Here is a 15,088-nt window from a genome sequence, read left to right on the forward strand (position 1 = left end):
AATTGTGCCACAATACTTCTTCAATGAGGTTTGAAAGCACCTAACAAAAATGGCAGATGAAGCAAAGAGAAAATGTGGAAAAAAAGAAAAACAAAGCTACATATAATTTTAGTGCAGAAAACCTCATTAAAATTGCAAGAAAACGACCTTGCATTTACAGCAACCTGAAAGGAGTTGTAGAAGAAGGTCCACCTTGCCAAATCCATAAAAGTAGAACATTTTCTATTAGATCATCTACATATCCAACACATTTCAGATCTGTACAGAATGATCCTTCCTCGTGGTAGTGCTATGAAGAGGTATCATTCTATCTAGATCCAAAACGTGTTGACAATGTAGATGGCATGAAAAAGGATTGTTCTCTGTAGATCTGAAATGCATTGGACGTGCTACACAGACAGATCATAGTTTTACTGCGAGTTTGCAGATTGTACCCTCCTTCAAGTATCTGGGTATCCAGGTATCGGCGGATCCTCAGGATTTTATCCGTTTGAATTTATTACCGCTATTGGATAAATTCAGACGGAAGATCCAAGTGTGGACTAGACTCCCCTTGTCACTTATCGGTCGCACCAACTTGTTAAAAATGATCCTTATGCCACAGCTCTTGTACATTTTACATAACTCCCCGCCCTGGATCCCCTTACGAATATTTCATTCTATTAATGCAATATTCCGAGACATCATCTGGAAGAAAAAAACACCCCGAACTTGCGGTGCTGTGTAGATCCAAAACCCAGGGGGGGCTGAGTGTCCCTGACCCACGGATGTATTATATAGAGGCCCAATTACAGCATCTTCGGGGATGGGGAGAGGCAGATAAGTTGAGCACTGTTGGGCGAGTCGTGCAGCAGCTTATCCATACTAAGAATGTAATGGCAGCTTTGGAAGGCAGAGACAAGGGTAGGCAATATGGTATCCTGCGTACCATACACACAGTATGGTGGAAAGCTAAAGAGATTGTAGGAATCCAAGGGTATACACAACTTACCCCGATCTGGCCTCACTACCTGTACAAGGAGCTAAACACGGTAACTAATGCGAAATTATGTGTCAGCTATATGAGAATAACTGTCTTAAATCCTTTAATATGTTACAGCAAGAGTTTGGTCTGCCTAAGACGTTATTTTATGTCTACCTTCTTGTACGGCATGCTGTACAAATACAAGACCGTAAGGAGAAGATAGTCTCTGCTGATTCACATCCGATTATTACTCATATTACCTCCCAGGGGGATACAAGAGGGGTGATCTCCTCGTTCTATCTGAGCTTAATGGAGGCGTTACACAAGGCCCATCTGCTGCAGCTATATTCCAAATGGCAACAAGATGTCACTGACTTAACAATGGAACAGTGGGAGGCGGTATTGGAGGATTTCCCGGCGGTAGCGGTAAGTGAGGCCCACAGAGTTTCACAATTGCTATTACTACATAGAGTGTACAGAACTCCAGTCTTATTACACAAAATGGGGTATAGGACGGACGATACTTGCCCTAGATGTGGCGCACATAAAGCTGATTTAATTCACTTAATGTGGAATTGCCCAAGGCTGCGAAGATATTGGTCTGATGTGGGGAGCTTAGTCTGTAATGTGTTTGATATAATTATTAATCTAACTCCTAAATCTGTATTCTGGGATATACCAAAAAGATACCTGTTACCCCTGAGCTTAGAGTAGCGATCACAAGAATCCTTTACCAGGCAAGGAAGTTAATTGTGTTTCACTGGATTGCCTCTGTCCCCCCGGCTAGCCAAAACGTAGTAGATAAGATTCATATGCTAGTAAGACTAGAGAGTTATGTATACCAAAAGCGAGGGAGTAAAAAGAAATTTGAATATGGTCCCTTTGGATATCACATTATAATGTTGTGGTTTATTGTAGTAGACTTGTTGCTTTGAATGGTGATGGGAATGTACTGCATGATGATCTGTGAGTAAGGCTGGGCGAGAGTTGGCGTGGATGCTGGATTTGCATGTGGAAAATGGAGAACCAATGGGAAATCGAGCAATGGCTTATCCTGAAGATCTTCTGGGACGATGGTTCTTAGAGTAATACGAAGCCATCATCGATGCCTCTCCTATGGACTTTCTTACAACCGCGAACCCGGGACTTAGGGTGTGGGGAGGGTTTATGTTTTCTCCTTTTTGGGTTGTTTGCATAAAATCTTATTAAAAAAAAGATTTTATAAAAAAAATAAGAAATGCATTGGGCATGTAGATGTGTGCATTACCTGATCTTAGATGATCCAAAAAAGAGTTTCTACTTTTATGGATTTGGCATGGTGGACCTCCTTCTACTACTATTTATTGGTCATGTGGTGCTCATGCACGTCCATGCTTTCTAACTAAACCACAGATGAGCTGTTAACTTATTCCTAACATTATAGTGGTTGCTCGAGATTTTTATATTGATGGCTTATCCTCAGGATAGGTCACCAATATATGATCAGCGAGGGTCTGGCTACTGGGTATCATGTTTGATATGGCAGGTAACAGACGTGCGGTGCAGAGAGGAGGGAAGGAGAGTACCCATTTACTAGGGAGAGGAAGGAGTAGTGACCCCTAACTCACCTAGCACTGGCACCTGGCTGCCCTGACGTCCCTAGATGGGCTGCTAACCCGTACGCCGATCACGAGCCTTGTCCCTGGCTTACCCTGAAATAATCCCTGGGTAGTGAGTAGGGCAGTGGGAGCACTAGTCCTTACCACTGACACCTAGGGTAACAACAGGGAAAGGACAAACAACACTAACACCACATACAAACCCCGAAGGGAGACAAAAATCAGGAGTGAACCGGAGATCCAACAGCTCCAGTTCAACAGCACAGCAACTCCAACTCCACCAGAGATCAGAATAGAAGATCTGGAAAGAAGATCTATATCTGGCAACAAGGGAAGCAGAAAGGGAGAATATATAGTAGCTGGGAGTGGATGACAGAGAACAGCTGAAAGGAAGAGCTACAGATTCCCAAATGGGACAAAAAGGATCCCAAACCTAAGCAGGAAATCCTGGACAGAAATCCATTTCCACCACTAGGTCACTTGAAACCGAGTGAGTAGCCGTCCTCTGCGACCTTCTGACCCCAGGCACAACAGGGTCATTGATAGGTCGTGACACCCTCGCGACACTGGGAGCCCCACAGATCAACTGTCTGAAGAGGCTGCTGCGCTACAGTGAGTGCTGCATCTGGAGCCATGCTGACTGCAGTGCATCCCACAGCTCCTGGAGGGTGCATGGGGGAGGATTCACAGGTGGTCCCACAGATGCTCTACTGGGTTCAAGTCTGGGGAATTAGGGGGCCAGGGTAGTATTTGGAAGTCTTGGTCATGCTCCTCCAACCAATGTAAGACATTTCTAGCCATGTAACATGTTGCATTGTCTTGATGGAATATCCTATCTGCCCCAGGGAAGACAATCAGCATGTATGGGTGTATGTGATCTGCAAGGACAGATTAATACCTAATTCAGAGAATGCCTTCCACATGGACGAGTGGGCCCAGAGAATGCCACAAAAACATTCCCCAGACCATAACGCTACCACCACCAGCTTGTGTTCCTCCAGCAATGGTTCTCTCCTGATACACTAAAGTCCATCCATTCAATGCAGCAGAAAATGTGCCTCACGGGAGAATGTGATTTCACCATGTTTCACATATAAAATGGATTTGTCATAATCTTTTTTTAAATACAAGCGTCCAGTTGTGAGGTGTAAAAACATCAGTATCTATAGGTAATAATACCTAGTATTTACGTTCCGCAGCTTGCTGCTTCTTAGAGTTGTGATGTTGATTCCCTAATTAGCATTTATCATTGTAGCAATGAAGGCAGTTTAAGGAAGTCATTTCTTAGGATGTATTGTTCTCTACTATACAAGGCACAGTAAAAGGAATAAGGAACTAAGATCAGGATTCAGTCGGTGCGTTAACAATGGTGATTTCTGCAAGTAACACAAGTCCCAATGACTGGTGACATGGTTCATGCCAAGCTATGACTGTGCTTACACAATGACATGGTGTAACTGGAAATAAAGGGCCCCTCAGCCATCCCATCATATATGCTGATTTTACCTGTAGTCATTCTTCTATTACAGTTGAGAAAGGCAGGTGGGTGGTAAAAGTGTACACTACACACTTATGGAGGAGGCGGCAGACAAGGCACTACTGTACAAAGGACAACACAGAGAGAAGGTGAGGATGTGACCATCGGCCACAGAAACTGCTGCAGGATTCCTCAGAGAATCCCAGCCATTGTTACTTCTAATAAAAGGACATTGAATGCTGCAGCTGTACAGCCCATGTCATGGAAGCTGCACAAAGCAATCAGTCACTGGGACCAATCAAGATCATGTATTCTAGAAAGTGCAGAGATTTTGTGCTTTTTATTAGCAAAACCACACATATAAAATAGCTCAAAATGCCATAGAAGCTGAAAGAATATGTCTGCAATAATTGTGAGGACACAATACAGCAAAATGGGAAAGCTGTTAGGGACTGGAGATGACATACAGTAGCTCACAAAAGTGAGTACACCCCTCACATTTTTAGTTTATTACTAGCAGAAGGACCCAGCTTGGCACGGGTATATTTCATCTATTTCATTTAATGTTTGTGTGTCGTTAAAATATATAGACAGTATTCCTATAACAATGACATCTACAGCCCCCCACCCCTTAACACTAAACCCCCCTCAATGCCCCGTCTCTTTAAAATGGGACCTCCACAGCAGCCCACCCCCTTAACTTTGACCTTCACAGCAGCCTGCCCCTTTAAGTGAGTTCCACAGCACCCCACCCCCTTGACAGTAACCTCCACAGGGGCCCACCCCCAAAACAGTGACACTTACAGCACCTGCCCCTTAACACTGACCATAGGTTACAGTCCCCTTTACTGTGACCTCCACCATTCCCGGCCCCTTAACACTGACCATAGGTTACAGTCCCCCTTACTGTGACCTCCACCATTCCAGGTCCCTTAACAGAGACCTCCACAGCAACCCGCTCCCTTAACAGTGACCTCACAGTACCCCATGCCTTAACAGTGACCTCACAGTACCCTTCTGCCCCTTTAACAGTGACCTCCGCAGTGCCCACCCCTTTAACAGTGACTTCCACAGCATCCTGTCCCCTTAACAGTAACATCCACAGCGCCCTCCCCTTTAACAGTGACCTCTACAGCAGCCGCCCCTTTATTAGTGACCTCCACAGTACCCCGTCTCCTTAACAGTGATTTTCACAATAACCTGCCCCCTTAACAGTGACCTCTACAGCACCTGACCCTTAACACTGACCTCCATAGCGGATTGTCCCATTAACTGTAACCTCCACCATTCCTTGTCCCCTTAACAGAGACCTCCACAGCGCTCGCCCCCTTAACAGTGACCTCCACAGCGGACCACCCCTTTAACAGTGACCTCCACAGCGGCCGCCCCTTCATTAGTGACCTCCACAGTACTCCGTCTTCTTAACAGTGATTTCCACAACACCCTGCCCCCTTAACAGTGGTCTCTACAGCAATCTGCTCCTAACACTGACCTTCATAGCGGACCGTCCATTTAACCTTGACCTCCACAGCAGCTTGCCCCCTTAACTGTGACCTCCACAGCACTCCGCTCCCTTAACAGTGTCATCCACAGCACCCTGCCCCTTTAAAGCTGAACTTCAGCAGTGAAGAAAAATGGCTGGGTTGTTATGGTGTAAAACTGTATGTATGTGGAGACTAAGGGCCTGCAATCTTCTATTGACTCAAGATATGACACATTATTACAACACGCAGCTATTAATGTCTAAACCGCTGGCATCAAAAGTGAGTACACCCCTAAGTGAAAATTGCCAAATTGTGCCCAAAATGTCAATATTTTGTGTGGCCACCATTATTTATCAGCACTGCTACTTGAATCCTTTTCCACTCCTCCATGACGACATCATGGAGCTAGTGGATGTTAGAGACCTTGCGCTCCTCCACCTTCCGTTTGAGGAGCACCTTTACCCTCAGTTTCTTTAGCAAAGCAGTAGTCGTCTTGGAGGTGTGTTTGGGGTCATTATCGTGTTGGACTACTGCCTAGCGGCCCAGTTTCCGGAGGGAGGGGAACATGCTCTGCTTCAGTATGTCACAGTACATTTTGGTGTTCATGGTTCCCTCAATGAACTGTAGCTATCCACAGCCGGCAGCGCTTATGCAGCCCTAAACCATGATATTCCCACCACCTTGCTTGATTGTAGGTAAGACACACTTGTCTTTGTACTCCTCACCTGGTTGCCGCCACAGACGCTTGACACCATCTGAACCAAATAAGTTTATCTTGTCTCAGCAGACTACAGGACATGGTTCTAGTAATCCTGTTTGTCTTCAGCAAACTTTTTGCGGGCTATCTTGTGCGTCATCTTTAGAAGAGGCTTCCTATTGGGATGACAGCCATGCAGACCAATTTAATGCAGTGTGGGAAAATTGGATGAGCACTGACAGGCTGACCCCCACCCCTTTAACCTTTGCAGCAATGCTGGCAGCACACATACGTCTATTTTGAAAAGACAACGTCTGGCTATGACGCTGAGTACTTACACTCAACTTCTTTGGTCGACAATGGCGGTGCCTGTTCTGAGTGGAACCTATCCTGTTAAACCACTGTATGGTCTTGGCCACCATGCTGCAGCTCAGTTTCAGGGTGTTGGCAATCATCTTATAGCCTAGCCCTAGGACATCTTTATGTAGAACAACAATTCTTTTTTTCAGATCCTCAGAGAGTTCTTTGCCATGAGGTGCCATGCTCAACTTCCAGTGACCAGTAAGAGCGTGTGAGAGTGATAACACCAAATGTAACACACCTGAGACCTTGTAACCCTAACAGTCACATGATACTGAGGAGGGAAAATGGAGCGGTTTAGACATTAATGGCTGTGTGTTGATTTATTTTGAGGGCACACCAAATTTACACTGTTATACAAGCTGTACACTGACTACCTTACATTGTATCAAAGTGTCAGATCTTCAGTGTTGTACCATGAAAAGATAGAATAAAATATTTACAAAAATGTGAGAGGTGTACTCACTTTTGTGAGATACTGTATATGAGTATCATGACGAATATAAAGCTTTGTCCATTAGCCATAGACCATACATGTACAGAGCTGCAAGGTGGTTGTTATTGCACAGACCATACATGTATGATCTTGTGATGGTGTAGGCTCTTTAGCTGTGTCTGCAGCATCACTTGTGGGTGTCAACTGCATTATATGGTAGGCACCCAGGTGCCACTCGCTGGATCGACGATTCCAGCACTGTAACCCATTACACGCCACTGTCAATGCTGACTACGGTATCTGGGAGGTTAGATAGAGGGAGGGGGTGGTTAGATAGAGGGAGGGGGCCCACCCCATTGCAGGCAACCCATTGCAGGGCTCTGTGTGGCCACTCAAGTTCTTCCACACTAAATTCATCCAACCACGCCTGGGCCTTATGGACCTTGCTTTGTGCACTGGGGCACAGTCATGCTGGAACATAAAAAGGCCTTCCCCAAACTGTTCCCACAAAGTTGAAAGTATACGATTATCCAAAATGTCTTGGCATGCTGGAGCATTAAGATTTCCCTTCACAGAGGTCTAAGCCAAGCGCTAATAAACAACCCCATTGCATTATCCCTCCTCCATCACACTTTACAGTTGGCAGAATTCAGTGAGGCAGGTAACGTTCTCTTGGCATTCACCAAACCCAGACTCATCTATCAGACTGCCAGGTAGAGAAGTGCTCCAGTGTGCTTTACACCACTCCATCCGATGGTTGGCATTGTGCTTGGTGATAAAAGGCTTGCTTGCAGCTTGCATGGGAAATCCAAGGCATGAAGCTCCCAGTGCACAGTTTTTTGTGCTAATGTTAATGCCCGAGGAGGTTTGGAACTATGCAGTTTTTGAGTCAGTAGATCGTTGGTGACTTTTATGCACTATGCACCTCAGCACTCCGAAACCCCGCTCTGTAACGTTAGGGTACTTTCACACTTGCGTTAGAGGATTCTGGCAGTCAGTTCTATCGCCGTAAACTGCCTCCCAGATCCGTCAATCTGTATGCAAACAGACAGCATTTGTAGGTGGATCCGGATCCATCTCACAAATGCATTGCAAGAACTGATCCGTTTTTTTTCACATTTTTAAAGATCTGCGCATGCGCAGACCGGAATAGGGGATCCGTCAATGCGATAATTTTAATGCCGGCATGTGTTCCAGAATTGTAGACGAAGATAATACCGCAGCATGCTGTGGTATTTCCTCCGTCCAAAACTCAGTTAAGTGACTGAACTGAACTGAAGACATCCTGATGCATCCTGGACGGATTTCTCTCCATTCAGAATCCATTAGGATAAAACTGATCAGTTCTTTTCAGGTATTGAGCCCCTAGGACGGAACTCAATGCCGGAAAAGAATAACGCTAGTGTGAAAGTACCCTAACATGGTCTGCAGACTGAGTTGCTGTGGTTCCTAAATGCTTTCTCTTTCCCATAATACTACTCATAGTTGAATGCAGAATATCTAGGAAGGAAGAAATTACAATGGTGGCAACCTACCATGTTCAAAATCAATTAGATCTTTAGAACAATCCGTTCTGTCAAAAATGTTCTATTGAAAGTGGCTCCCCGCGAGTCAAGATCTGACTTTCTAACAAAGCCTTGGGATTTGACAAGGGAATATAGCCAAGCCAAATATCCATCTGTAGACAGCTGTTTCAGGGTGCTTTCCCCTCATCAGTATGGAGTAGGATTCTGTCTGGCTCAGTGCAATGCCTTGGAAGTGGTTGTTGGTAGAACCTCTGCACAGACAGATCTAATTAGAATGGCTCGTAGTGATCCATTCTGTAATGCATATGAAATTGTATGTCACATCCCAAGCCTGGGGTGGCAAACAGTGTCTACACAAGTGTCAGAAGGCAACTCCACGACATTGAGATACAAGCCTGATGTCCAATTACAGCTGTTCCATAGACCTCATGCCATTGCTCTCAAAGGCTATCATGGTGCACAGCAACACAGCAATGGAGGCTGGAATGGAGGTCTAACCTCCTCAGTAATAAACCCTGCTTTTGCCTCAGATGCAATGATAGTTGGAGATTGGTCTGGAGACTACGTAGACAATGCCTTCACACGGGAACGTCACACTGGTCCTACTCCTGAGATTATGGTGTGGGACGTCACACCAGTCCTACTTCCGTGATTATGGTGTGGGGTGGCATAATGTATAGTAGCCGGACCTCTCTAGTCTTCATTTCAGATATAACAGCTTAGCATTACATTGATTTGGTCGTGGAACCAATGGTAATCATTTTTCCATATTGTCCAAGAAGCCTTTTTTCAACAGGACAATCCCAGCCCATAATTAGCTTGTGCTACCTGTGAGCAGCCTATATGACCTAAATGTGCAATCCTGGCCTGCAGTGTCTCAAGACTTGTCTCCCATTGAGTATATCTGGGATGTCCTGTGTCGGAAATTACAAAGGGAACTGCGAGCAGCAGATCTTGATGATTTTTATGTCCATATGCATTCAGCATGGCAGAAAAATGCTCTAAACATTAATAACCTTACTGATAGCATGCCAAGGCATGTAAGTGTGTATAAGTCTGTGAATGGTGCAAATACACAATGCTGAATAAAGAGAGATATTTAGAATATTTTGTTTTCATTTGCATATAATTAACATGTCTATCGATCCAGTGTTTTCCATAATTCCACGACTTTTCCTTCTTGGTGTTGCAATTTCAATGCTGAGGAGGTTATTACACTGATATACACAACATTATAGTATTAGTTTTCTGGATGGAGGGTGGACTAAAATAACAGCAGAGTAGGGTCACCTTGTTGTGATGGATGGAAACAAGTCTTTAAAGTCTTTGAGCGCGATACCAAGGACAGCGGCTATACAATATACGGCACTGTGCTTGATAAGCATGGAGAAGGCACAGCACTCACAGGTGCACCAATGCCTTCTAAAACAGCTGATCGGCAGGGGTGCCAGGTGCCAGACCCCCACCGATCACATACTGATGACCTAGCCAGGGGTAGGTCATCAGTATCAAAATCCCAGAAAACGCCTTTAAGTTATCCCCTATCCTGATCCTAGCTGATCGCTGTGGCCCCCACCAATCTCATTCCCTTTAATAAAAGTTGTAATCTATATATTGCTGTTCCATTGTGTTTTTGCTTATGTATTGTATCCTTACAGTTTCCTCCACACTTCCTCTGCATGTGACTCTATAAAGTTAGTCATCTGTCCGGCAGTTCCGAATAATCATGGGCATTTACGAGAAAGAAGGCATACAATGCACTAGCAGCACATCTGAGAAATATCCTGTTACATCATCAGGATTACGGCTTTTATAGCCTTAGCTCTTAATGATCACATGATGTCACAGTAAGTCAGGACACTATGCCTACAATAGCAGACAACATACAAGTCAATTATACAAAAAGGAGAAAGCAAGATCTTCACCTGGACATTTTCATAGTATCACTATGTTTTTAATTCCATGAATAAATATTGCATTTGTTTGCTAAATCCGGCAAAACATTTATCAGTTAGAATCATGTTTAGAAATTGCTCCTGTGTCTAGATCTAGATGTTACATATTTGTGATGGCGCCCCCTGGTGTCCTCTGATTCACTTTCACAACATCCATCTGATGCATCCTGTGCCAGCAGTCAAACATGTTCAGTAGCTCAGTTCCAATGGCCATGTACAAGCAGTGGTGGACTGTCCAGACTACAGACCAGAAGACGTCTGTGCTCTGCAATGCACAAGGTGGTGGGGCACGGGGTTCTGGTATTTTTTTAACTTGAGCATTAACGGCAGCACTATAGGGGGGCATTACTGGGGCCTTATAGGTGTCACTGTACACTGGGAGCACTATAGGGGGCTATAATGGTGTACTATAAGGGGCACTATAGGGGAAAATGGCTGGCAGCACCAAAGGGGGCTTTAGTCAATGGCCACTATTGGGGGGCATTGTTCACTGAGGGCACTAGAGGGAGCACTGCTGGCAGCACTGAAGGGGCTAATAGTCACTGGGGGCACTATGGGGGAAATGTTAATACTGGGGCACTATAGGAGGCATTACTGGTCTGTGGGCAACTGGGGAAATATAGGAGAATTTTTAATAAAGGGGATGCTATCAGGGGCATTCATGGGGGCATTTGTTAGTACTAGGGGTACAATAGGGGAATTTTTAACATGGGTGTACTATAGGAGCATTTTTATTACTAGGGGTATTTTAAGGGACTCTATTATAACTGTTAGTACAACAGGAGGTATTATTACTGTGGGAGGCGCTACAAGGACATTAGTAATACAGAGTCACTAAAGGGGATATTATTACTGAGGGTACTATTCTGTAGGTGGTATTATTATTTCTAGGAACATTTTAGGTAACATTATTATTACAAGGGGCACTATATGGGACATTATTATTACTGGGGGAAACTGCAGGGGCATTGTTACTACTGGGGGTACAATTTTGTCTGCAGTATAGTATTTGGAGCATTAAGGAGCCCTGTGGGCATAATATTGGGGGTGGCAGCAGGATAAAACAGTTTCAGCACCAGAATGGGGAGTTTGTTTTGAGAAGGTGCGTAGGATGATGGAAAGGTGAGGATTCCAAGATATCTGTGTAAGGCCTCATGCACACGGCCGTTGTTTGGGTCCACATCCGAGCCGCAGTTTTTGCATCTCGGATGCGGACCCATTCACTTTATTGGGGCCGCAAAAGATACGGACAGCACGCCATGTGCTGTCCACATCCGTTGCTCCGTTCCGTGGCTCCGCAGTTATACTAAAAGCTGTCCGTGTTTTGCGGATCCGCGATTTGCGGACGGCAAAACATGCCACGGTCGTGTGCATGTAGCCTAAGGGTACTTTCACACTAGCGTTTTTCTTTTCCGGCACTGAGTTCTGTCATAGGGGCTCAATACCGGAAAAGAACTGGTCAGCTTTACCCCTATGCATTCTGAATGGAGAGAAATCAATTCAGGATGCATCAGGATGTCATTAGTTCAGAGATAAAACCGCAGCATACTGCAGTATTATCTCCATCCAAAATTCCGGCTCAGTTGCCGGAATGCAGGATCCAGAATTAATTTACATTGAAATGTATTAGTGCCAGGTCCAGCATTAAAAATACCGCAATGCCGGATCCATCCTTCCGGTCTGTGCATGCGAAGACCAGTAAAAATTTGAAAAAAATAGAAACTGATCCGTTTGTCCATATGACAAACGGATAGACGCATCCGTTCTTGCAATGCATTTGTGAGACGGATCCGCATCCGGATCTGTCTACAAATGCTGTCCGTTTGCATGCAGATTGCCTGATCCGGCAGGCAGTTCCGGTGACGGAACTGCTTGCCGGATCACTCTGCTGCAAGTGTGAAAGTAGCCTAACAAACTCAGAAAGAGACAAGATGTGGCTGATGTCATCGCGGCAGTCTTGACCGAAAGAAGAAAATGAGGAAAGAGAATGTTTACATCAGAGGAGATGTCACTGGATGAAAGAAGTATGTAGTGCTGTATCCTCTTGTATGACTAGGCAGCATGCTGACATAGGGCTGCACCTCACCTCCTCAGCCCCAACTTCATATCTTAATTAGAGATAGCTGGAGGAGGACAGATCATATGAAGAGGTACTGGCCACGACAGAGGGGAAGCATCTGGAGAAGTATTTTGTGCTGCTGGGGCGGTATATTTTGTTGCACTGTGGTATTTGGTTCTACTGCGGCAGTATATTGTGCTACACCATGGCATTTGGTTCTACTGAAGCAGTATATTGTGATGCACTGTGGTATTTGGCTCTACTGGGGCAGTATAATATGCTGCACATTAGTATTTAGTTCTGCTGGGGCAGTATATCATGCCACACTGGTTTTGGTCCTGCTGGGGCAGTATATTGTGCTACATTGGTATTTGGTTCTGCTGGGGCAGTATATTGTGCTGCACTGTGGTGTTTGGTTCTTCTGGGGCAATATACTGTGCTGCACTGTGGTATTTAAGTATACTGCTGCTCAAGATGGCTGATGAACAAATTTGATTTGTACAAAATGATTCTTTCATCTCTACCACTAACCTTTCCAAAGTCCTGCCATTCGTATGCCACTGCCCCATTCCCAGCTGAACCGGAAGCGGCATGGTCCTGGCCAGGTATGGGTAGTAACACGGAAGCCGAAGCAGGACTGCGGACAGGTCAGTGGGTTTCTCTTTTTAATTGGGCACAGGTTCCGACTATTTGGGTTGTGCGCTCCTAGGCCTGACGACCTCTTAGAGATATGCCTGTTATTTTGCAGGCCACTCAGTAAAACATAAGCCCACAACCACAGTATGCATTAGGCAGACCTCAGGATGAATCAAAATAATACCAGGGAAACCACAAAAAGTATGTAACAGCAATATCTAGACAAAGGAACATCATGTACATGATTCCAAATGAAAAAAAAAAAAAGTTACATTTTGGTTGATCTAACAGTAAGTTTAACATTTACTGTATTTTTCAGACTATAAGACGCATTTCCCCCCCCCCAAAAGTGTGTGTGTGGGGGGGAATGGAATTGCGTATTATAGTTGAAATGCTGATGACTGCTTCCATTATGGAAGTAGTCATCAGTATGCAGGAGGCACAGGGAGCATTGAGTTGAAGTGCTGTGCTGGCTGTACTCACCGCTCCTTGGTTTTCTTCTGGGCGCCATACTGCATGTGTCCTAACTGCGTACAGTGTCAGAACGTAGTGCACATATGTGCACACTAGGACCTGAAACTGTGCGACACAGTGCAGCGCTAGGTCAGCAGAAGACCAGAGAGAGGTGAGTGTCAGTGCAGTCTGGAGCAGGAGAGGCAAGTTGTTTTTTTTTGTTTTTTTTCAGAGCTGGGGGGTCTGATCTGAGGTCTGGGGAAGAATGGGTGTCTGATCTGAGGTCTGATGGGTGTCTGCTCTGAGGTCTGAGGAGGAATGGGGGTCTGATCTGAGGTTTAAGAAGGAATGGGGGTCTGAAACAGAGGTCTGATGGCACTTGGGGATCTGATGGAGCTTGGGCATCTAATGGGGTTCTGATAAAAAAAAATATTTGTTTTTCTTATTCTCCTTCTCTACATCCTAGGTGCATCTTATAGTCCAAAAAGTACAATAATCTAAAAACAATCCCTTTAAGAATATAAATAATAAAAATGTTAACTATAAGACTGATAACAATTACACTCACCTAAAGAATTATTAGGAACACCTGTTCTATTTCTCATTAATGTGATTATCTAGTCAACCAATCACATGGCAGTTGCTTCAACACATGTAGGTTTGTGGTCCTGGTCAAGACAATCTCCTGAACTCCAAACTGAATGTCAGAATGGGAAAGAAAGGTGGGCTACAACAGCAGAAGACCCCACCGGGTACCACTCATCTCCACTACAAATAGGAAAAAGAGGCTACAATTTGCACGAGCTCCGAATTTGGCGTAAACAGAATGAGAACATGTATCCATCATGCCTTGTTACCACTGTGCAGGCTGGTGGTGGTGGTGTAATGGTGTGGGGGATGTTTTCTGGGCACACTTTAGGCCCCTTAGTGCCAATTGGCCATCGTTTAAATGCCACGGGCTACCTGAGCATTGTTTCTGACCATGTCCATCCCTTCATGACCACCATGTACCCATCCTCTGATAGCTACTTCCAGCAGGATAATGCACCATGTCACAAAGCTTGAATCATTTCAAATTGGTTTCTTGAACATGACAATGAGTTCACTGTACTAAAATGGCCCCCACAGTCACCAGATCTCAACCCAATAGAGCATCTTTGGGATGTGGTGGAACAGGAGCTTTGTGCCCTGGATGTGCATCCCTCAAATCTCCATCAACTGCAAGATGCTATCCTATCAATATGGGCCAACATTTCTAAAGAATGCTATCAGCACCTTGTTGAATCAATGCCACGTAGAATTAAGGCAGTTCTGAAGGCAAAAGGGGGACCAACACCGTATTAGTATGGTGTTCCTAATAATTCTTAAGGTGAGTGTATATACACACACACACAATGCACAACTACCTCTAGCAAAAGATTTATATACTGCAGGAATAACCCT

At 44.8% G+C, this 15,088-nt stretch overlaps 1 protein-coding gene across 3 annotated transcripts in view; it reads right to left on the minus strand.

The window, feature by feature from the left end:
* TNK2 (tyrosine kinase non receptor 2) overlaps positions 1 to 15,088 on the minus strand; it is a 228,482-nt gene that overhangs the window by 189,346 nt on the left and 24,048 nt on the right. The window lies entirely within an intron of this gene.

This window comes from Bufo gargarizans, chromosome 4 (assembly GCF_014858855.1).
Source record: "Bufo gargarizans isolate SCDJY-AF-19 chromosome 4, ASM1485885v1, whole genome shotgun sequence".
In the NCBI taxonomy this organism is placed as follows: Eukaryota; Metazoa; Chordata; class Amphibia; order Anura; family Bufonidae; genus Bufo; species Bufo gargarizans.